At 44.1% G+C, this 25,706-nt stretch overlaps 1 protein-coding gene across 3 annotated transcripts in view; it reads right to left on the reverse strand.

Annotated features, from left to right (window-relative positions):
• The window catches only part of TNS1 (tensin 1), a 754,643-nt gene that overhangs the window by 265,840 nt on the left and 463,097 nt on the right, over positions 1 to 25,706 (reverse strand). The window contains exon 1 of one of the 3 annotated variants that reach the window (XM_088463871.1): positions 1,123 to 1,457. The exons of the other annotated variants lie outside the window; for them this stretch is intronic. The gene's annotated coding sequence lies outside the window, so the exon portion shown is untranslated. Of the gene's footprint in view, positions 1 to 1,122; positions 1,458 to 25,706 lie in introns of those variants that run through there. 3 annotated transcript variants of the gene reach the window in all.

The following is a 25,706-nucleotide window of genomic DNA, read 5'->3' on the forward strand; positions in this document are numbered from 1 at the left end:
AGAACAGGATAATCACATTGCTACTTCATTAAAAGCTTCTGATCTACTAATGAAAGTTCCTTGATCATAACCTGGGTAGTGTAACCCCAGAACACCCTTTCAGACCACAGCGCGTCCGGCTCAGACCTAGTCATGATCAAGGTTGTGGACTAGGGTCACATAACCAGAGTTGAAATGTTCACACAGACACACGACCTGGATTTTCCTGGGTCTTTTGTCTCTTTGGTTATCCTCAGACCAGCAGCATTTGTCCAATAATAATAATAATAATAATAATAATAATAATAATAGTAATAATATACACCTAAAATTGGATGAACAGTATTTTTGTAGGAAAATTGGTATCAGTGTGTTAGGATAGATATTTGAGTTACATTCAACTGAAATTAACCTGTACAAAGTGCAAATGATGGCATGGATAAATTGCCAGAAAACATGACACAGAATGACAGTGAGGTTAACACATGCTAACTTCATGCCAAGCAAAGACTGTGAGAAGTTGCACTGTAGCCTAGCTTTACACATGACTCAACAGTTATTGTGGAACTACAAGTCCCATAATATTCTGTTATTAAAAGCTAGAGAGCAGCAAGTTGCCTACCATTGCAGACATGGATTTTACAGTGATATAAAAAGAAAGAGGTGGGAACCATTCAGTTTAAATACAGCGTTGGTGATATTACCTAGCTGAAAGCAGTAATCACACAACCCGAAATTTAATTACGAACATTAACAGCATTCACAGGTGTCAAACAATTTAAAAGGGCAATAATATGTAATGCAAATCAAGTCTGATATTGCATTTATATGATTGCCCCTTTTAAATATGGCAGGCAAAACTAAAAAAAAATAATCAGGAGATTTGAAAATCTCCAACTTAGTAAACATACACGTAATTTGAAGAAGAAAAAAAGATAAATATTGAGGGGTATAGGAGTCATGTTTATTCCAAGCTATACAAGTAATAACATGATATTTCAGAGAAATACAAACTTCACACAGAATAGAAAGTCTGCTAGGACTATCCCTGTAAACGCAGAGCCCTGAGCCAGAACAGTGCCATGGACGTCCGTCCGATCATCAGTAACCAGCACTCAGATGCAGGCTTGTCCCATGCCTTACCTTACACAGCTGCTGTGATATCCCTGTGTATCAGTCACCGTACGCCCAGGTGCCCCAGCTCCCCGATTTCTTTGGAAAATCCAACAAACTTCACTGGAAACAACCCAGAAACTAATATTGCACCCTCCTTCCTTCTCTGTCACATTGACAGAGGGGTGAATGGAGCACAGAAATGCCAGAGGGGAGAACAAAAATTTAAAAAAAAAAAAAAAGAGTAACGAGAAAAAAAAAAAAGAGAAACTGTTGTAAACAAAAAGTCAAAAAAAGGTTACAAAGCTTCCAGGACAGAGCGGAGAATGCGGGAGCAGGACGGGACTGTGTGCAGGGGAAGCCAGTGAGCCGCGTGGGGATAAGGCAAACAGTGTATGGAAAAGCTGAAAAGCACTGTAAGGGTGGGGGGGGGCTGCTTATTTCTTCCTATCCATTTGCCTCGGTCGTGTTTTTTTGTTTTTTTTCATGAGCTGCACACTCCAAGCAAAACACACACACACCCAACAACAACTCCTGACTGCAGGACTGATCTGTGCAGCCTTAAAGGGCATGGAATCCAGGAGGGGGGGGGAAACATGAAAACACACTAGTTAGACAACAGCAACAGCAGCATGAAAAGCTGGGAGAGAAGCAGCAGCAGCAGAATGGGTTCTAGTCCTGGCCAGGTGGGAGGGAGCACAGCTGGGCGAGGTGGAGGGAGAGGAGGGGTCTCACCAATTTTTTCTCCAGTTCTCCTCCATGTTATAAAATAAAACTGTACATGCAGCTGGCTTCCTGTGAATTAACCACATCACTGCCAGGAGCCCTGTGCCAGTAACGTTCTCAGGACTGTGGCTCACTGTAAGAATTTTTATTGGTCATTTTCTACATTCTCTCGAAAGACCTGTTTAGAAAGGTTTGTTGGAATGGACTCCGTGATGTCCAAGATTTCCATTGAAAAGCTGCATATGTGCTGTAATCGCAGGATTGTGGGCTAGAGCTTAATAGAAGTGACATCTCCAGGTAGAATATATTTTGTAAAAAAAAAAAAAAAAAAGTTTGAGAAATAATTACATTTATTACAACACAGCTTCTGCAAGTTAAGGCCCCCATACATCAGAGATGGATTGCAGCAATCGTGCAATTTGCAATCGATTGTATATAAAAATCTTTCCCTTTTTCAATCGATTTCAGATTGCAGAATAGCCACAATCGATTGAAAAAGGGAAAGATTTTTATACACAATCGATTGCAAATTGCACGATTGCTGCAATCCATCTCTGATGTATGGGGGCCTTTAGACTCACATACAGGCCCAGAGGTCTACACCCTGGTCACAGTTACTGTAAAAGAGCTTAGCACTGCTCTTGCTCTAATAATGCGGGTGTCTTTAATGGATGGATAAAGTGTGTGACTACTTCAGAGAGTAACAAGTTTGGACTTAGAAGAAATGGAGACCGTTCCCTGCTCTGACTATCCTGTCACGTCTCCCACCAGCCTCATGTTCACAGTCGTCAGGAGAGAGAAAGGAATGAGGTATTTCACCTGGGGAGATGGTCAGCAGCCAGAGTTTTTTATTTCCTCTGCCCTTAAAGCTGGAATTTGTTTTCCACAGAACAGTGCCAAGTATTCTGCCCAAAAATACATTTCTTTTACTTGTACTATGCCAGATAATGAGCAAACATAAATCTTACCCAATTCTAGACAACCTGCAAGTTTCAGCCTCTGTTCCTATCCTGATATGTACTGTATGTACAGCTTCACTGTACAACTCCTCTTGTTCTGCATGCTCAGTGTAAAGCTGGATACACCCCATACGATGGTGCAACCCAGCAATGCAGTGAGTGATGTACCGATACATCGACTGTGGCTGCATGTAAAGCTGCCCACACACAGCAATATTTTACTCGATTTTGCTGATTTCGAAGTAAAGTATGCCCAAATCGTGAGTGTCCACTCATGATCACGATGCCAATGCGCGTCCCCGCTCATCGCACATCGCATCTACAGATCTGCCGTGCTGTAGGGCAGATTTGCCAATCTGGGACACAATGCACTGGATGCACGATAGATCTTAAGTCAGATTGGACATGTTTTACTCCAAATCGTGAGTAGGATTGCCGAGGAGCTGTCGGGGGAGTGCAACACGTCATTCTTTGCATTGGCCCACCTCCCGAAGAGCACAGCAGATGATACGGTGCGATGAACAATGGATCAAGCGTACACACTAAACAATGTGTATGATATATCATTTCGATCCGCATCAGGATGATATATTGTACAGGTACACCGTATAGTGTGTACCCAGCTTAAGCCTAAGGGGTAATAATAGCAGCAGTCCATATTATGACAGGCCATTTCTATTGAAACAAATGTATCCCCTCTATGTACTAAACATAACTTTCAATGACAGCAGTAGCGATAATCTCTGTCCCTGCAAGTTACTGTACATACCGACACTTTGGAGGAGTCTTTCGCATTGTCTCCTCCAAAGAATCTGACACTGCACATGCGCACAGTGGGGCTGATTCAGCATGGATCGCTATTGCAATAGTGTATGAAGACAGCCAATTGGTGCGTACTGCACATGCACCGCAGTGCGCGAGTTAGCATTGCGATCGCACTGTGATCACTCATCGCAGATTGAGTGACGTCAGATCAACGTGGGGGTGGTGACAGGGGAGTGGTCGGAGAAACGCAGGTGCGTCTGTCCGTTTGAACGCCGTTACTTGGGCTTGCATAACTTAACCACTGCGACGGCATATGCAGCTTGTGTATTCACTGCGTGCGATGAGGTTATCAATTTCTGGGTAAGGTCAGACCTGTTGTACTGTAATTGTGCGTGATGGGCCGATGTTATTTGATGGTACAGATTTATATGCAGGATTGCAAGGTATTACGGATGTGCGAAAGCGCTAGTGGGCATCTCTATGTTGGCCTTTGGTGTCTCTATACTAGCTTTGCGATTGCAGTCATTAGCATATTTTCACAGCATACCTGCATGCGTAATCGCAGCTGCGATCACAATAGCAATCCCAGTGTCAGTTTCCAAAGCCGGACAGAGGCTTTGGGAGAGGGATCATAAAGCATAAAGTGGACTATGCCATCCGAGGATAGTAACAAAGGTGCCAAACTCCAAAAAGCTTTGCTCAGTGTAAGCCCAAGAGGTATATTTTGGTTGATTTTGTTATTTTGGTAGTTTTTTTGTCAGTTTGGCAAACCAACCAATTATTAAAAGTAAAATGACCAAAATACTGGCTTTAAAACATTGGAGCAACTATTGATTATTTCACATTACCAGTATAGAAACTGGAGACTCACTTAGCATTGTTTTTAAAACGACCCTAAAACTACGGCAAACCTGCCCAAATAATAGGCCTACCGGTGGCAGATGAGTGTGGGTGAAGCCTTGCACAGATCACTATGATATGTGTAGACTTAGCTGGAAAAGGGGTGCAGAAAAGAGCCCTGGGCTTTTAGCCCAAAGTTAGTTGTCCTTGGGAAGGGGAGGGGGGTCCCACTTCCCTAGAAATTCCAGACTAGTTTGGGTCTGGTTGTCGTTGTGGCAGGGGAATCCCATGCTGCGTGTCCCCTTGCTATAGCGTCAGGCTCCGGGCTGTCTCTGCCTGGTTATTGGAAAATAAATGGAATCCAGCAACTATTTTCCAATACCAGCCTAGGCTCAGAGGTCCAGAGCTAGTTATGGATTTTTGGAGGAAGGGGGGCAACATTTTTTTGTCTTCTGTGTCTAACCATTTAAACACTCTTTAAGCTAGCGAAGTCTGCACAGATCATAGTAATCTGTGCAGGGCTTCACCTCCACAGCAGATTAATGGTAAAGGGGTTTGAAATCTGACGGGCATCGATGTCGGATTTCAATTGAGCTCCAAAACCAATGCATAGCAAATGGTGTTTTTTTTAGAAGTCATTACTCAGGGGTGCCGAGAGGGGGGGGGAGCGGATACTAATTACCAGGGCTTCTGGAGGGGCCCGATGCCATCCCCTTCCCTCTTAAATCACAGCAGCCCAGCACACTGAGTGCTGGGCTGCAATGGGAGACTGCTCGCGGCTGCTAAGCAGCAGCCTCCTATGCCTGTGGGGGGGAGCGTTCACGCAGACTGTACCCCTTCCTGGCTTTGCGCCGGGCTGAGGGGCTCACAGCGCCCCCTCCCCAGCGCGCAAAATCTTTTTTTTTAAATCCTAAGGGGGTGTGTAAATATACCTCTAAGTGTCTGTTCATATCCTAGTACAGGTTGAGTCTCCCATATCCAAAATGCTTGGGACCAGGGGTATTTTGAATAACGGAATATTCTGTATTTTGGAATAATTGCATATCATAATGAAATATCTTGGGAATGGGACCCCAATATACACACAGAATGCATATATGTGTTATATGCACCTTATACACATAGCCTGCAGCTCATTTTATACAATATTTTCAATAATTTTGTGGCTCAAGCAAAGTTTGTGTACATACATGAAATAAATTTATGTTTCATTTACATCCTATACACACAGCCTGAAGGTAATTTTATACCATATTTTTAATAATTTGTGCCTTAGACAAAGTTTGTGTACATTGAACCATCAAAAATCAAAGGTTTTATTATCTCAGTCATGCCAAAATTATTCCGTAATTCGGAATATTCCGTATTTCGGAATATTTGGATATGGGAGACTCAACCTGTATGTATGTACAACTACATAGTATTACTCCTCTTGTTGTGTATGCAGAAGTCTATATTTAATCCTCACTCTCTGTTAATATTCTGCACCACTCCTCTTGTTTTACAGATGTGCAGTCACTCCAAAAAAAACCTCTCTGCGCGCCATGTCCCGTGAGACTCTGTTAGTGCCGGACGCCTTTTTCTTTGGCCAAACATGCATCTACGTTGGAATGCAATGCGACTAAGAAACACGAGCAGACTGTGCTGATTAATATGATATGTGACACTTGTATATCTGTGTGCGACTGAGTCCCTGAATCTGTATACGAAGTGCTACAATGTAGCGACCGCAGATTTTTTCATTCCAAGTTCCGTTGTGCTTCATATACAGACTCAGGTGCTCACAGATATACAAGAGTCACATATCAAATTAATCAGCAGTATCTGCTGGTGTGTACTAGTTACATCGTATTGCGACTTAAACACACTTAAATAAAAAAAGACACCCGAATAGACGTGATACCTGACGCTAGCAGAGTTGCATGGGTCCTGGCATGTCACTCACGCCAGACAAGTCGCGCTGCCTAGCGTATTGAGGCTAGATGTATGAGGACACATCTGCATATGCTCAGTGTAATTCTGAGTATTTTTTATTCTGTAAATTTGGATAATTCCACTTCTATTTTGTGTGCTAAATCTCTCTCTCTCTCTCTCTCTCTATCACCTCCTCTGCATCTACCCATTTGCACACTTTCCATCCTCTGTGCTATCTGTAAATGTATGATCATTACATGACTGATATGTTCTGCACTTGCTCTGAACTGTATGATTGTACCCACTGTGAGAATTTACACATGTCCTGCCCAGACACGCAACTTTCCTCACATGACTTATACGTTCACGTCCTTTAGTTTTACACTGTTCAATAGTTTCCTTGTCCTTACCTGTCCAGAACTTGTAGCGTTTTATAAACTTTGGCATTGATGATTTTATATTATATATATATATATATATATATATATATATATAACAATAGAACTGGGTCAGAGCACCTAAGGTGCCATACAATAGGGAATAGTGCATACAGGTGTAAAGTGCAAGTGCAAAATATTGTATATATGGTAAACGACCTTTTTATGAAAAACTGTATCACACAGATACGTATAGGCAGATATAGCAATAATATATGGTAAATAACCTATTTGTAAAAAACTGTCGCACAGACAAGTGAGTGAAGGTAAAAATACAATTTAATGAATAAAATGGGGACATAAATACCATATAGACAATGTAAAAACGAGTAACAAAATCAGACAAGAAATTAATAAAAGCATTGATAAGAACATAAAAGAATATTAAATAGGTGCTGAAAAGCCGATAAATATCTTATCTTATTTTTTGGAGGAGTATGTCAGCGAGGTACAGGCTTCCAACGCGTTTCGTCTCCTAATGGACTTCTTCAAGGGGAAGGGGAAGAAGTCCATTAGGAGACGAAACGCGTTGGAATTACAATATTTTGCACTTGCACTTTACACCTGTATACACTATTCCCTATTGTATGGCACCTTAGGCGCTCTGACCCAGTTCTATTGTTTCTATGTTGCCTTTCTAAGGGGCCAGCCACCCCTTGTCTATTACTGGATTGAGCTGACACCCCGTTTAATCAGGGGGTGCCCCTCTACCTGTTTTATAGTGTACACACATATACAATTGTATTTACATGCATCTGTTTCTCCCGGTAATGACAAGGATTAACCACTGATCACTTTATTTTATTTATACACATATATATTTTACGGTGAACCACATTTCCTGGTGCTCCAAGAATCCACTAGCTATATATATATATATTTATATATATATATATATATATACACACACACACACATATAATTGATCGGTTTGAGACTAAGTCATGTTGGGATGTACTTCCATGTCTCCATGTCTTTTATATATCAGTATGCACACAAAGGTGAACAGCAGCAAAGTGTCATGGGATACCATGAAATATTGGCAGCACACACGGGCATGACACAATGCACACATACACACAGGCCACCCCCAGCAGAGCACCTGTGCTTTTTTATGGATGCATTCCGACTTCTGGGAGAGGAACAAGAATAATCTTAGTGGCATTCCACCCCCCAGGTGAAATTCCTTATGTTTCCAATAACACAGCACTGGGCTGGGCTGAGACATCGCAGCCATTCGCCCACTCGTCAGGGGATGACAGATTTGTTGATATTTACACTGCTACAGGGCACATGAAATTCTAGTCCTGTTCCCAATCATCCAGCAAAGCGCTCAGCACTGGGAACCTGGGCTCAGTGAATGACAATCATAGACAGCCTTTCACTTTTAGGACCCTGGGGTCAAGTGTCTCTGAGAAATGTCTGTTGATGTAACTCTGGAGCTAGTAGAATGAAGGATGTCTCACTTATGCTGTATGTAATCTGTGTTTTCTATACATCAATAAGACCTCTTAATTAAACTTCCGCAAAGTTCATAGATTTATATAAACAGAAATACTGGGGGTTCACCTTCTACAAGGAGTCTATTATATTAGTTACTGGCCCCCTACAGCAGTCAGGTGGGGCTTCCTCCTGCACTCAAAACATACCATGGTACTGTATATAGAGCAAGGTTTGGCTGGTATCAATGCTACTTGCGGGTCTGAAAATCTTCGTGCTGTCCCTATAAAGTGGGGTAAAATGTAAAATATCTGGAAATCTTCAACCCTTTCAGCTTGTTCAAATAGCTTCTGTACATGAGAATCTCATTTTGTAGATCTTGCATATCTTAAGGAGCATCTTGTGCTGAGCACAAAAGCCTATCATTACATGCAGGACAGAGCAACAGCCCCCATAGTGATTGGAAAACACATATTGCTTATATATGGGCACATAACCTGGTTTGAGTCCATATGTCTTAAATGGATTGGCTTTATTGTAATGCTTATTAATAACATTTTGACAAATGATGGAGGAACCTTCTCGGCCATACTATGGTCAGCAAGATTTACAATGTTTTTTTCTGCAATATCATCAAGAAGAGAATAATATACGTAGTAGTGTGACACAAACACCGTGCCACTACACACAGCACAAGAGGCTGCAAGAAGCAGTAGTAAAACATTTCTGTACATACTTACTGAAAACTATAAAACTACTGAGTCAGAGGTGAATTCTCACTTACTTGAAAACATTTCCCTATGTGAACCTGCTACTACCAATAAAAATCCCAGTACTGGAAGTCTGCACCATACAGAGTGCACTAAGAGCATGGGATCATATTGGTGTATATTTGTAATGGTGATCTTGTTAATTATTAGAGGTAAATTTACTAAGAATCGAGAATTGTCGAGATGTCAATCTCAGGAGAGTTTAGGCATGATTTTCAACTCGCAAACTGACTAAAGGCAAAGTCGGGTGAGTTAGAGAGAGATTTCTCTTCTCACACGTAAAACTCGGGTGAGATAGCAAACTCGCATCTTATCACCATCGGGCAAACTCAGAAGTACTTTTCACCTAAAAGATATAGCTTGCAAATTTACCAAGAATCAAGATGACATCTCGGGTGAGATGCCTGCAAACTCTCTGCCAAATTGACATTTTAAACACTCACCTCCAGAGTGGCGAGTTTGGCTGACACATACACAAATCATTGTGATTTGTGTATGTTTCTGCCTGTAAATAGTTTAAACAGGGTATATTTAAAAAAAAAAAATGTACAAAGGGTCCCCCCCCAAAAGCCTAACCAGCCCCGGGTTTGCCAGCTTATCCTGGTACCTAAAATGACATGGAACAAAACGAGTAGGGTTCCACCGTAAATTAGGTACCAGCACCAGGCTGCAGGGCCAGTCCTGGTTTAAATTATTGGGTGGAAAAAACTGCGTAGGGGTACCACTATAATAAAACCAGCACCAGACTCTTTCTAGCGGGGGGGCTGATGCCACAGCCAGGGAGCACTTTCACCGTGCCCCCCAGCCGCAACATCAGTCCAGACCTCTAGTAAGCCCAGGCCAAGGATCCCTGGGGAGTTGGGGACCCCCCCAATAAAGGTGTCCCCATCTCCAGGCCACCGCTGGCCTATCCCCGCCACCCTAGGGTGGTGGGTGGCGGGTTGATAGTGTATGTAGTGTGCAAAAAATGGAAATATCAACATTGTCTTTAAAGTGGAACTACAGATCTCAGCAAGCCTCCCCCACATGCTGGTACTTTGAGAACCACAAGTACCAGCAAGCGGGGCATTAAGAGTCCGCTGGTACCTGTAGTTCACCAGTAAAGAAATGTGTAAAAAAAACACACAACACACACACCATGAAAGTACAGTTTTATTACATACATACATACACACACACTCACCTACATTACAAGGGGTGGTCCCCTTGTCCAAAGTAGGCATCCAAGGTCTTCAGAAAACAAAAAAACCAAAAACGTGACCCACGCAACTGATAAACAGGATGGTTGTTATCTCCCGAATGAAACACTCAGACGTGGCTTCTGCCTTTATAGAGCCATATCTGAGCATTCATTGGCTGAGAGAGGTGAGTCTCCGCCTCTCTCAGCCAATGAACGGCTCCTCCATTGAAGTCAATGGAGAGCCGCAGGTTACTAAAGTTTATTCTGCGGTTCCCACCATTGACTTCAATGGAGGGAGCCGTTCATTGGCTGACAGAGGCGGGGGTGCACTTCTCTCAGCCAATGAATGCTGAGATACGGCTCTATAAAGGCTAGAGCCGCGTCTGAGCGTTTAATTCGGGGATAACAACCATCCTGGTTGTTATCAGTTGCATGGGTCGCGATTTTCTTTTTTTTTTTTTTTCTGAAGACCTTGGATGCCTACTTTGGACAAGGGGTCTACTCCTGGTAATGGAGGTGAGTGTGTGTGTATGTATGTATGTAATAAGACTGTACTTTCACGGTGTGTGTGTGTTTTTTTATACTATTCTTTACTGGTTAAGCTTTAGGGGGGGGACCCTATGTAATTTTTTTTGATTAACATTTAACCCGTTTCTTACAGGTCTTAACACACAAGCAGCCAGCACATATCACACTGATATGTGCAGGCTGCTAGCTCGGTTGAGATTTGCAGAGAGAAAACACTGCAATCTCGGGTGAGTAATGTCATCACTTGCAACTTGGGGGAGATATCTCAACCTGCTTCGCTATTGGCCATCTCACTTTCAGCTAAACTCACTTCTTAGTAAATTTGCGAGATGGAAAATCACCCGAGATTCGGCGATGCATATCGAGATTAAAAAAACTAAACTCGACTAAATTTACCCCCTAGTATCTGAATGACATCTCTAATCCATCTTGTAACAAGCCATGACTATCTGCAGTAATGTCAGCTAACCTGACTAGTACATCACTAGGCTCTGTACTTTCTTTAAGCTAGGTCTACACTTGTCCAAACTGCATTCAATCCGACCTCTAACCGACCAGTTGGTCCAACATTGCATAAGTGTGTACCCTCACCCAACTAATGCTTTCATCCGATGCTGATTGGCTCGTCGAATCAGAGGATTTTTAAACATGTTTAAAAATCAGGAGAACCGACCTCCAACCAATATGGAAGTGTGAAGGCTGCTGAGACTGGTGCTGATAACCAATCTCTGTACCCAGCAGCTCAGCACACTATCCGCAGAAGCTGCCAGCCAGGCGGGCACATGCCAGCATAAGCGGCACTGCCTGACAAACATAGGGTTAACAGTTGCTGCAACCATGTTGCAGGGTCCTGCAGAGGTCGCTGCCACGACAGCAGGCCTAGCTCCCGGGCCCTGTCTGTGGACCTGACAGAGGCCACGGGCTTGGATCCTTGGAGGTTTCAGTCCCCGTCAACCATTATTGCAGAGTTTGTCAGTTTCCACCACTGCCATATGTGCACAACAATGGCTTGCTGGCAACACCATTTCTGAAATTCAAGATGGTTACAGTGAACCAGAGCCAAACGTGGCTCTCTGTGTCATGTCATTGCCTCGCCCTTTGGAGCTGGCTGATATTAGCAAGCACGAGGCAGCGGCTCGGTCGACAGGAAAGGAGAAGAGAAGAGCTCCTGATGATTGGAAAAGAGAGAAGACAGAAGAAGCTGAAAGTCCTGAGGGGATGGTGGCCACTAGAAAAGAGCTTAAACAGGCCATCACTCCACCAGGTGAAGAAATGTTCAATAAAGTACTAAAACATTCTGTGTCCTGTCTTTATTTTAATTTTTTCTTTACGGGTGGACTACAGGTGCCAGCAGGCCCTTTATGTCTGTTTCACAAGTGCCGGCATTCCGAGGCAGGCTTGCTGGGTCTTGTAGGCCATCTGTAAAGAACAGTATTTAAATATTTAATCACCATTAACCCCACACCCACCACTACCAAGGGTGCGGGGAATAGCCAAGTTGTTCCTTGGGAGAGGGGACCCATTTTTTCAGTGGGGTCCCATTTCACAAGGGATTCCAGTCCTGGACTCACCATTTTGGGGCTGGTTAACATTATGGCAGGGGGACCCCACACTGTTCAGCCTGCTACTGGTTTTGCCCAGTGCTAGTTATTGAAAAATAGGGGGAACCCCACGCTGTAGCCCCTTATTTCCCAATACCAGACCAGGCTCAGCGGTCAGGGCTGATTACTGATTTGAAGGGGACCCCATGCATTTTTTTTTATTTTAAATTAACCTTTTCTTTAGCATGCACACATCATACTGTGCTGTGTAACTCTGCCCATTATTATTTAAATTTGTATATGAGTGGAAGCCAGGCTGCTGAAAAATTGGACAGGTGTGTACGTACAGATTGTATGTAGAGTCTGCAACCAAGTATGCTGGGTCTCCTGAGGACTGGCCAAGTGTGTACCCAGCTTTACTGACAAGGAACCTGCCAAATAATTTTGTACCTGGGGAATCTTTAAAGGGTTCTTCTATATTTGGAAGAGGTTTTGATGAAGAAGGATGCAATAAATCCAGGCAGGTTTTCTTCAAATATGAAGAAACAAATCCTTGACCTGTGTCCTTCGTTTACAAATATGGTGCAATTGCAACTGAAGGCCAAATAACTTAGACAACAATGTAGCAGCTGCAATTACCTGAAACAAAATGTTTCTTGTTTGTATCAATGGAATATTACAAAGTCCAAGCAGCAGCGTGCTCTGAGTGCCCTGAGTCGGCCCCATCTCCTTTGCACACGACGTTGCATATAAGGGGGCGGAGCCCCACCAACCAGAACTACTGCAGTGCCCGGAGAGTCTACAAGATGCTCCGGGCAGCTGTAATCATGGCATGGTGTCTGTCTGTAGCGTCCAATGGACCATACAGGCAGCACAGCTGCAGTGATAATGGCTGCAGGATGTCATTCCAGAAACCCTGCAGCTAGAGGCAGGGGCCGTGGGGTGGAGACGGTGCCACCCACAGAGCTCTGCGCGGCCACACACCCCTAGTTATGGCCCTGCCAGGCAGCAATTGTGAGAGCTGAACTATCATGTAGGAATTCATTAATAGGGTGAACACTGATATGATATCATGTCTCAGTGACGTCACTATATCCTAGTCAAATCATAGACTGCTTTCTCATGAATAATGCATTAGTCTACAAAATGTCACTGTATTCTTCCACACCAAGGTCCTGATGAAAAGCTGAGCTCAATTGCACCTCAATTCACAGGCATAAAATGTGTTTCTAAAAAAAAGCTGCAACTGTGGACATATGCAAAGCTGCTACTATCGCAAGTTGCATGTAAAATATACATCAGGCATACTTTACACACACACTAATACCCAATTTTTACCCATGTGTTTTGTTTGTAAAGTAAATATTAGTTATGTGGGGTTGATTACACCTTAAATAAAAACACATCTCAAATACAGCAGGAACAACTCTCCATCTCATGTCCAAGTAAATAAATAAAAGAAAACACACAGATACAAAACCAATAAATGCATGAGCAATATAGAAAGCCCCTATTAAAATCAATGACATCGCTATCATCATTGTTGTGTTTTCACAGGGATTTATTTATGAGAGGTCTCAATACCGACATCCAAATCCCAAGGGACTTAAGGTAGGCGTAGAAATACAGACACCTATCTTAATCCCGACGCCAGCACGAACAAGTGTTAGCCACAGGGGGGGGGGGGGTTATGGTTAGGTTTTGGGGGGAGGGTTAGGCTCCACTGGGTGGGTTAGGGTTAGGCACTAAGGGGGGATTTTAGGTTTAGGCACAAAGGGGGGGTTAGGTTTAGGCACTAACAGGGAGGGTCATGGTGCGGGATGGGGAGGGTTAGGCTATTAGAAGGGAGGGTTAGTGGGGAAAGGGGGGAGGGTAAGTATACTTACCCGACCCTGTCGAGATACCAACCATCGGGATGCCGCTGTCGGTATTCTGCCATTACATACCCATTCCATTTTCACACCTGCCCTCAACAACCTGCAAATGATACAACTTTCATATGTTGTATATGTGTCACTGTTTGTAATTGTGCAAACACACCCTTACAGTAATGTGTATGCATTAGTCTACCCCTTCCCTTCTCTCTGCCAGGCAGGAGCAAGTACCAGAAATGGGCAAGTCTGCATACGTGTTAGTGGCCACTAATCTGGTCATGAGAAAGGTAAAATAAACTGGCTCAACATTAGCTTCAAAATCTTTTATTTCTGATTCAAATAGAAAAGTAATTTAACAGAGGTATCAACAATGCATTGTTTTTTAAAGATCATTTAAAAATAAAATATTTTCATAATTTTTCATTTTATATATTTACTTTAACATTTAAAAAGAATCTATTTAAACTACCAGTCCATTTATTTGAAAAATCTCTTATGAATGAACTGTCTGCGTTTCATTTGACCATTTGATTCAAGGCCCAGAAACCATCTAAAATCTGAGGTACTGTTTTGTTTGTCTCTAATGCTACCATAACACGCACCTAATGGCTATTCTTAGGGGATGAGTCAATTAGCTGTGAGGGGGTGAGTTCAAGTTGTAATGCACTGGTAATGCCACCAACAGCACCACAAGTTCCGGCACCTCGTGGCCCTATCTCGCCCTGGACTCGTTTATTTTTGTACGCGGCCCTACGGAGCTGTAAGCACTTAAGATGCCATACATGTGACATATTCGTACTTACTCACATCACAATAGGGACTTACAGATAATTGACTTGACCCCTTAGGCTTAGGGGTTACATAAGAGTTTTTAGAGATGCGCAATCCACTGGCGTATCTAGAATAGATACAGGGTACAATGCCACCCTACACCGGTGTCCTGGAATACTTTTCTGGAGACCAACATCAGCAGCGGCAATGCTGCACAAATCACTAGGAAAATGACGCGGTGGCTATTCTCCCGACGATTTGTGCAATAGAAAAATCACTGGTAAAATGGCCATTGCCCCAATATTCGAGAAACCTGCACATGTGCAGTCTACTCCCTTGCACAGCTGGCCAGAGAGGAGGGGGCCCAGATGGAGACTGTGCCCACTCTTAGGGGTCAATCCTATTCCATGTGGGGGATGAGAGTTGCCGTTGCAATGCTGTTAAAACATTGGCAACGGACCAGCACCTCGCACCCTCCGCTCCGAGCCCGAATTCGCTTAATTTTGCTTGACGCCCTATGAGGCTGTGAGCACTTTTAAGCGAACCCGGGCTGCCATCAAGCGTGGCCATTGTCGCGATGACTCGCACCCGCAAGAACATGTGGAACAGGATTGACCCCATAATACACCCCTGGTGCAATCACTGACCATGGAAATCCAGCTCATTCACAGGAGATCTCATTTACAGTTGAGGTGATTGGGATAATTAAGGTATCCACACAACTTAAATGAGTTATCTCACCAGGAGGTCAGAAGGCAACCCCTCTTTTTAGTCTCAGTGGTTTATGACTCAGGCTTTAGGCAAAGTTTCCAAATAAACCTCATGGGAATAGACAGATACTGTACACTTGCACAGAACTGGACACTTTCTAGCAGTATGTGGTCACAAAGTAATGTAAGGCAAAGTCAGCTTGCGTACATTGGCAATTATAATTGAAGGTTGTAATATAGTAGCAACAGTGGATGTTTATATAGCTGTACAAACAGGCTGAACCAAAATATTCAGTTGCCAATCACTTGAAACTTTAAATAATCCAGCGTTGGTAAGGTGAGTTTTAACCTGGTTAACAGATGCTGACTGTCCTTGTTCGGTTTGGTTTGGCATATAATGCATACTAGCATATATAAATCAGTTTCTTTATACCACTGTATTAAACATCAGAAAAATAATAATAGACTTTTTAGGGGGAGATAATACTCAGGGCAAAGAGCTAGCGGCAACCACACTTTAAATTCTGCAAGGGGCACAGTAAGGACATTACCAGAGCTACATGGAGGACACTGCTAGTGGTGTTTGATTTGCATATGTAGCAGTGTTTGTTTGCATTACTCTGTAAAGGGATCAAGTATCGTTCCAAAAAAATGGTGACAGAAGTAAAATGCATAATTCTGTAGAATGCATTCCTTTTTGAACAATGAGTTTTAGCATCCTGATACTTTTACCTGCCTTAAAACCACATGTACAAACGCATAATTCAAACATCTCTGGCTATATATCCAAAGGCATTGCTGGGATTTTGTATTTCATTCAGATTAGGATGCTATCTGTGTAGAGTTTGCATGTTTACACCATGTCAAATTGAGATTCCTCTGGGATGTCTAGTTTAATTCCATGATCCAACCATAAAACATACTGCAAGATTAGCTGGCTTCTAATTAAATTTGCTAGTATCTGTAAATAGGGTAAGGTCATGTGGTGTCTGAGATCTAGTTAGCTATAGTGAAATTTTTCCTGGTGCAGAATGATGGGCAGTAAGGACCTTGCCAGACACATAGGGAGAACCTGGGCAGGTGGTGCAGAGTGGGACCTTTCTTGGCAGGTGCACAGTGAAGACCTTGCCAGATGCAGAATGGGTACCATGCCAAGTGCAGTGTGGAGATCCTTTTAGGAACTTTTTTACTGTCAGCATTAAATACCGTACTACCAAAACATTTGTTCTAACTCTTATCACTCAATTTAATAAGGTGTCCCAGTGAAAAGACTCTCAAAGAATGCGGAGCACTGAATACAGCTTGAGTTGGATACCTAGCTCCCGACAGTGTTAAACTAGCTGCAGAGATGCTGGCCATACACGTCACAATTATCGGGGCGATCCGCCCGATATCCGCGGAATGCCCCGATAATTGTAGCGTGTGTGTGGGCGATCGAGGGATAAATATTGCTCGGTCGAGCATGCTGGATTGTCCGGCATACCTGTCCGATGCGATATTTATGAGTTAAACTGATGGCTGCATCGGGCAGTGTATGCCCAGCCGCTGCCAACAGACAGACATTTCCTGTGTTCCTTCCCATGGAAGGAACAGGGAAATGTCTCCTCCCCCAGGGCGGAGCGCAGGTGTCGGGGCTAATACACTGTGAGATATCTCACAGTATATGCCGCGGACATCTGCGGGCTGGCAGGCTGCCAGATAAAATGTCTGTCGGCCTGACAGGCATTTTATCTGGATGTGTATGCCCAGCTTAACCTGACAGTCAGTAGAACCACACCCACTGGTACTTAACCACTTAACTGATGATTTTTACCCAGCAAAACTGGTCAGGAATTTACTTTTTTTTTTTACATTTAATATAGTTTAAAAAGTATTTTGGAAAATATATTTAAATATTTTATTGGAAAAAAATATGCCTAGGGTTGGGGTTTCCAAACTCGGTCCTCAACGCACCCTAACAGTCCAGGTGTTAAGGATATCCATGCTTGTGCATAGATGGTATAATCAAACTGACTACAGTATGCTAAAGTCACATGTGCTAAAGTATGGAAATTCTTAAAACCTGGACTCTATTTACTAAAGTGAGAGTTGTTAGATGTTGAGATGTTGCTCATAGCCATTATCTTCTAGAAGGTGCTAGTTAAATGTTAAGTAGAATCTGATTGGTTGCTTTGGGCAACATCTCCATTTCTAAAATCTCTCTCTTTAGTAAATATACCCCTTAGGGTGCCCTGACCAGTTTGGGAACCACTCGCCTTGTATCTCGCAACACCCCATGTCCTTAGGCCTCATTATGAAATCACTTCCCATCACCCATTGGCAGTAGACCCCCCAGTAGTCATAAATCCTGCTAGCAGTACCCCCAAACTCCTTTACTAGTAAAAGAACCCCTGTTTTCATAAACCTGTAAATAGCCCCTGTTTTTGCACCCTCCTCCCCCACTTCCCCAGTGACCAGTGTCATTTTTTTTATATTTCACCCTCTCTTTAGCGTCATATTACTTATTTTACTCTACCCCACTCATAGTAAATCCCCCCATTAGCATTACTCCAGCACATGCACTCTGCAGCAGAGTGTGTGTCAGGGGGGAGGCTGATGATCAATTCCCCCTGCTGCAGCCGATTTCTGCACTTGCAGAGATCAGCCAAAATGTGTTCAAGGGGGAACTCAGACCCGTTAGCTAGGATACGTTCGCACGCAGCCATCAGCAGCCTGAGTATGCAAATCCCGAGATTGCTAGCAAGACATTAGCATGCCCACTATGTCTTGCCGTGCGATCGCGGTATGTATTTAGACGCCCACCAGCTTGACACAAGATGCCTACTTTCCCTTAGTAACACACGTCATCTCCAGGAAGTGTATGAAACAAATCAGTAACATCGGACCCATATGCAGCACATGTGGCTGACCATACCCTACCGCAAGCACAGCGAGTGCTGCAGTGTGCAATTCAGCCATGCGACATGTATGCTGATGCTGCATCTTAATTATGCACACCCCTGAAACGGCGTTCAGACGCACAGGCATGCCTGCATTCACACCACCACACCCGTGTTTCATCACCCACAAACGGCTCGTCCTGTCACTCATTCTAGCGGGACGTCTGTGTACAGGGTGCAAGCGCTTTGCGATCGCATGGACTGGTTCGCGCATGCGCACTGCATGTTATATGCATGCGCAGATTGCAAAAATCAGCAGGCTACGTGCGATCGCAGCCTAGCATATGGGTTTGAATCGGGCCCTAAGTTCCCCTCCTCACACTTTTGTCCCCAGTGTCTTAGCTACAGAATGCCATTCGAACAGCATTCTGGGGCGAGATTCCGGCTGTGATGTCGGCGGTCACAGACCGCCAAATCACTGCATGGGGGTCTGAGGAGTCAGAGAAGATCATGTGCAGAACGGATAAACTCTTCAAAAAACAGCGGTGCGATGTGGTCACATTTTGTGCGACCTTGTCAGCTGAAGTACAGGTCACATGCGACTATGCCAGTTAAGTGGTAAAGTGAGGCTTCACCTAGAAAGTAGTGCCAGGTGATTGCTCCATGTACTTGCTATGGGCATACCTGCAAACGCCTCTGTTAATGACCACTGCTTTTGTCCTTTGACTATACATTGAAGATCCTTCTGTCTGCCCCCTCTCTGTGCTTACCATGTACCAACCTGGCCTGACTCTTGATTATGCAGAATACTGGAAATGGATATGTGATTATGCTTCTGCCTGAACCCTGTTTGTTATATATAAACTTCATTCTGTTTAACCAGTGTCTGCTTTCTGCTTGCAACTAACCAGTCTGCTAGCTCTGCTAAACTGTCTACCAGTCTTGGACTACGGCTACTATCCGTGGTGATCCAAGACTGCAAGTCAAGTGCAGGGGGAGGACTTTTCCAGTAATAAGCCAATGAGGGCCTTGTTAGGGACATAGGGGGTCATTCAGACCCGCTCGCAAGTGCAGGACGCTCGCAAGCGGGTCGATGGTGCCCTACTGAGGGAGCTCCGTCGTGCGCATGTGCGAGACCCGGCTAGCGACGGGATAGCCGTCGCTCCGGGTCTCGCACCAAAGGGGTCGATGTTGATCGACAGCACGCCCCCTTTGGTGGGCGTGCCGGGGGCGTAGCTGCCAGACGGAGGCGTTCCCATGGGAACGCCTACCGTCTGAAGTCGGCCCCACTGACATCACTAGTGATGTCAGTGGGAGTGATTTTGGCTCTGATAGAGCCAAAATCACTCCAGGGCTTGCGGCAGCGAGACCCTACCGCAGGGTCTCCGTCGCAAGACCATCGCGACCATCATCATGGACGCTCGCTATAGCTGTGGGTAGTCACCCACAGCTATGCGAGCGCCCAAGAGTCCATTCCATTTTCATGTAGGAGGGGCTTAATTCAGAGCGAGCGCTCTGGTCAGAGCGTCCGGCTCTGAATTTGGCCCATAATGACAGAATGAGGAACTTGACAAATGCAGAGTGGGGACCTTGTCACAATATATTATGGGATCTTGTCACATGAAGTGTGAGGACCTTGCCAGATGCAGAGTTAGGCTTTTGTGTTAGGGACGAGGGGAAGACCTTGCAAAGTTCAGAGTGAGGACCTTTCGCAGGTACAGAGTGAGGACCTTACTATGCGCAGAGTGGGAATCCTGTTAATGACAGTGAGGACTTTGCCAGGTAGAGACTGAAACCTTGATAATCGCAGAGATGGCATCTTGATAGGAATAGTGTGAAAACTCAGAACCTATTGAGGAGAAAAAAATCTAAAGACTATAAAAGAGGTCCCAGCTGAAAAAGTGTAATAAATCTACTTCTTTACCTTTAGTACCCTCATTACCATCATGATGACAGTCAAATTTTCAGTATCACAGTTAGAAAAGCAATGTAAGAAGTACGGCGTTAACACCCTGAGGTGACTGTTAATGAAACCAAATTAAAATGGCACATGCTAATCTCAGGCTTTGCTCTGAAAAACAGCTGTTATCTCCTGGGTCAAACACTCAACACCTTCGAACTGTCAAACTCTAAGCAGATGGATTAAGTAAGGAAGTAGCTTTAGAGAACTCTCTAATAAAAGGTTGATCACTTTAGATTTCAGATCATTATTAGCAGTGATATAAAACAAAGATCCCCACCACTGAATATCCCATTAATCTTCTCAATAGCTGTGAGTACCAGGAATCCTTTGTGGAAGTTTTACAGACACCATTGCAAATGGTCATTGAAAAGTCCTCATGGTCACTGACCAAACAAGCTTAACATCTCCAGAAGAAACGACTAAGAACAGTTGAGAATTCCAATAACGTTCAATTATCCACTACAGTGATTTTAGTACCTCATTATACCACAAATGTTTACAGAGTACACCTAACAAAGACCCACTGAGATGTTTACCATATAAGTAAATAATAAAATATATGGCAAACTGTCATTTCAAGCTATTATTATAAGCTACATCTGACCAAGGTCCGGAACATAATGGAAATACAAGTTACATAAAATGTTTGAGAACAATAAAACTGCTCAACAATTATCAAAGAAATCAGCATGGGTGACAGTGGGTTATAAATAGGCAGGGCCAGCGTGATGCGGTAAGCAGGGGTTAGCATTGCAGGAGGGTGCCAGGCTGCAGAGACGCCTCCCTGCCTGAAACCGGCCATCTCCTTGATTGCTATTGTAATAAGTGCCAGGACGGAGGGTGCTACAAACTGGCACCGACCATGAGCCAATCGTGTTTGAACTTGGCACCGGACGCAAGCCAATCACTGATTGCGGACAAGCAGCCAATTAGTAGCAGCTGTGTCAACCTAATCATAGCTCGCTACATCCTAGCTCCGCCCATTTGCAGCATCTGATGTCAGACACTGCTGAGCGGAGCCTTTAGTACGCAGACAGCGGTCATTAGGAGAGGACATCGCTTTAAGAGCTCCGGGGGTCTCGGAAGAGGCCAAAAGATGACGCAGCTGGCCAGGACAGGCCAATGCAGAAGAAAGATGAGGATGGGAGATTGCAGCAGGTGGTGGGAAGCAAAGAGCTAAACAAAGCTCCCCACTGCACCCTCTCCCAATACTGGTAATTTACCACTCCCCCTCCCTAGACCACCAGGTGTTGGGTTTCAGGCCTGTGGGTGCAATCAGACCTGGCGGGCATGTTAGGAGGGCAGATTGCCTCTGCCACAAGTAAAATGACTCTGGGCATTTGGCCCAGGTAACTTTATGCGCCTAATGTAGGAGGCAATAGCCTGAGCCCCTGGTGAGTGGTTGGGCATTAGGCCCAGTCGACTTTTTAGTAACATATAGGTAAGGGAGCCCCTACTGTGTCGCATAATGTGTATAAGGGGCACTACTGTGTGACGTAATGTGCATAAGTGGCACTACTGTATGACGTAATTTGCATAAGCGGCTCTACTGTGTGGCGTAACGTGAATAAGGGGTAAATATGAGACATGTCAAGAAGACATATTTGTAGTTCGGCGCAAATTTATAATTTGCAGGGAGCGTGCCAAATACCCTAGCGCCGGCCCTATTAATAGGGATCATTTACTAATTAAGTGTAAATAAACAGCATATAGCAACTAACCAGCATGTAACTTTCATGAATATTTACACATTGAAAGCAAATTTGTTATTGGTTGTTGGTGTTACTCAAACTTTCAATTTTGTTAGTAATTAACCCTCACAATTATTAGAAATCACTGTATTAATTAATTTAGAGCCTGAAACACATTCTAAGCCTTCTAACTTAGAACACTACATACTGTACAGTGACATGTCATAGAAAGCCTCCTATCTTCTCACACCTGTGCCCTTAGATTACTGCTTACATTCAACTGTCAGTGAACTTAAGTGAACAAAGCAATGCTACCAGTTCCAATCAACAGTCCCATTTAGGAAGGTAAATCTCTGCCGGCTTCTCTGCCAGAATCCCATGCCAGCTTGTGAGGCCCTCCTTGCTATTACAGTACTCGATAAAGAAGAATAAATCATTACTGCTGCAGTCTGACAGACTCACAACCAAACAACTGCAAGATACAACTTGCTCAGCATCACAGACTTAAAATGTATACTGGCATGACCTAAAAGTCAGGGCATTGTCGCATTTTTATTCTGTTTCTCCAGATTTTATTGCATATGTCATATAATTGTAAATACCGAGTGTCCAAACTTTTTGCGCCTCATGCCTCAATGATGTCACCAGTTCCTAATGAATAAAGAGAACCTGTCAGGCTTCTTCACAAGTGCAGACATCCGTGGCAGCCAGATTTTCTACCTTACCTTAATTCATGTCTACGGTTGCACCACCCACTGTATTTCCATCCGCAGCCATTATCATTAGTATATACACTTACACCTACCCCATGCTGGGTGCAAAAGATTGATCAGTAACAGAGGATCTTTGTCTGTATGCACCCCTAGAACTAGAACGGTAGTGTGCCTACTTGCATATGACACTACAAAGAAACTCCAAAAAGACAGGTCTGTCTCAGGGTAGCCACCCAGAATGCTCGTTTCACGCAGAGGGAACATCCATCAAGGTGCATGTAAATGGTGTGGTGCTTGTGCAGTCTGCAAAGGGCTGGTTTTAGACCAAGCAGAGTGCAGGGTAGTACGTCCCTTTTGTGTCTGATAAAATATAAAATAAAAATTAAATAAATATCAATAGAAGGGACTTTTATAAACAGACTTTATTCTTCAAAAGTGGTATGACATCATACTGCAGTCAATGTTTCGGCCATAACCTGGCCTGCCTCAGGACAATGCCCACATCAAATAAGGTGCAACAGACTGGGGTTGTTGCTCCTTATCCGATGTGGGATTTGTTCTGAGGAAGGCCAGGTTATAGCCGAAATGTTCACTGCACTATGATGTTATACCAGTTTTGAAGAATAAAGGGTGTTATTAATGAACTGGTGAACGCCAATGGTATGTGCATTACAGGTCCTGCGTGTTCGCACGCAGTCTGGCAGCAGACTGTCAATGATTGACAGTCTGCTGCCTTTGAGGGCGGGAGGTGGCAGCAACGACCTCAGTTTCACGAAACGGGTCACTCAGCCGGCCGATGTTATCGCAGATTATTTGATGCTGCGTCCATGGACGCAGTTCGGATAAGTAATGCATGCAGGAGGCATGATGCCTCCTGCTGCATTACCATAATTGCAAGGATGGAATTGCAAAGCTGCCTGCGTGCAGCTTTGCAATTCTGTCCTTTGCTGAATCAGGCCCAAAGTCTGTTTATAAAAGTCCCTAGTGAGTGCACACTATGGTCCAAATGTAATAGGGTGAGAGTTTAGAAGATGTGAGTTTAGCGGTAAACTCACATTGGTCGAGTTTTATCCTCAAAATGGGAAAATATCTGAATGACAGTTTAAATCGTAAGAGTTTTTTTTTGGTCTAAAAACATGCGAGTTTGCATGTTGTCGGACTCTATTACATTGGCCGAGTTTAAAAAGTGTAAGAGTCTACAGTTAAACTCTCACCCTAATACATTTGGCCCTATTACCTTCTTTTGGATTATAATATTATAATTGTGGAACCCCAAGGGGTGACACAGGCATTGAGACGGTTGTGCCAACCTACGGTGGAAATTATTTTATATATACATATATATATATATATATTTATTAAAGTTAGTTTTTTAGTGTGTATTAGATAAAAATACACCTTACATTGTCTTCAGTTGTTACTCCTTATTCATGTAGGAGATCATATGGTCACATATGGTCTGGAAGATGCCTATATGTTCAGGAATGTAGCCAGTCATCATCATACAATAGAGGTTTAACAAGACTCATGCCCCATGTTACCTCCTGCTCTGTGTCCCCTTCAACCTCCTGCCCTTGTGTCTCTTCAGTCTCATGCCACCTGTCACTCCAGCCTCCTGCCCAGTCTTTTCACAGAGGTTCAACCAGACTTGTGCTTCCTGTGTCTCCTCCTAACCCGTGTCCCCTCTAGCCTCTTGCCCTTGTGTCTTTCCAGCCTCCTGCCCCCTGTATTTCTCCAGCCTCCCATTTTCTAGGTACCTTTTCGCTGTCTCTCCAGGCTCATGAACACTGTTTCTCTCCAGCCTCTGATTTTTCCAAGGCACCTTCCAACCCCATCACTCCAGCCTTCTGTCCCATCAGCCTGCCCCTTGAGACTCCCCTGATCTATATAGATATCTATAGATATCTATATAAAATATGAGATATGGTAAGAACTTACCCTTGTTATCTCTATTTCTACGAAGTCCATAGGGTTCCACAGGATACCTTGGGGTATAGGTGTGACGTCAGTCGCAGGGCACCAAAGAGTTAAGCTTTCAGCCTCCCAGGATGCACTAGGTCCCCCTCCTATACCCCGCCCCCGGGCCAAGGCACCTCAGTTAGTTACCAAGCCATAGGCCGGAGGAGGAGAAGGAAGAGAGAGAACAAAGATCTGGACACATACAAGAATCACATTCTCACCAGAGGGAGACGGAAAACCGGTGACCAGAGCAAAGCCCATCTGCAGCACAGGTGCGACAGGGCGGGAGTCCTGTGGAACCCTATGGACTTCGTAGAAATAGAGATAACAAGGGTAAGTTCTTACCATATCTCATATTTTCTACTTCAGGGTCCATAGGGTATCCACAGGATACCTTGGGGATGTCCCAAAGCAGTATCCTTTAAGGGTGGGGACGCTCCTGTGCAGAAAGGAGAATCCGCCGCCCGAAGGAAGCATCCTGAGAGGCGAAGGTGTCAAACCTGTAATACCTCACGAAGGTATGGACAGAAGACCACGTAGCAGCCTTGCAGATCTGAACTGCCGAGGCACCACGTCGAGCTGCCCACGAAGGACCCACAGACCTAGTGGAATGAGCCTTCAGAGAAGGAGGGACCGGTAGGCCTTCATGAAGATAAGCTTCAGAAATAGCCATACGGATCCAGGCTGCCAAAGTTTGCTTTGAAGCAGGCCAACCCTTTTTACAGAAGCCATAGAGGACAACAAAGCGTCCGACTTCCTAAACAAAGAAGTGCGGTCAACATAAGTCCTTAAGGCCCGCACAACATCCAAAGAGGCCTCACCCACGGAAAGACCCGGTGAGTTAAAGGCCGGAACAACTATTTCCTCGTTAACATGAAACTGGGAAACAACTTTGGGAAGAAACTCGGGCCGAGTGCGGAGCACTGCCCTGTTCCCATGAAAAACCAAGAAAGG

The sequence above is a fragment of the Taudactylus pleione genome, unplaced genomic scaffold (assembly GCF_031769625.1).
Source record: "Taudactylus pleione unplaced genomic scaffold, aTauple2 ptg001477l, whole genome shotgun sequence".
NCBI classification, from domain to species: Eukaryota; Metazoa; Chordata; class Amphibia; order Anura; family Myobatrachidae; genus Taudactylus; species Taudactylus pleione.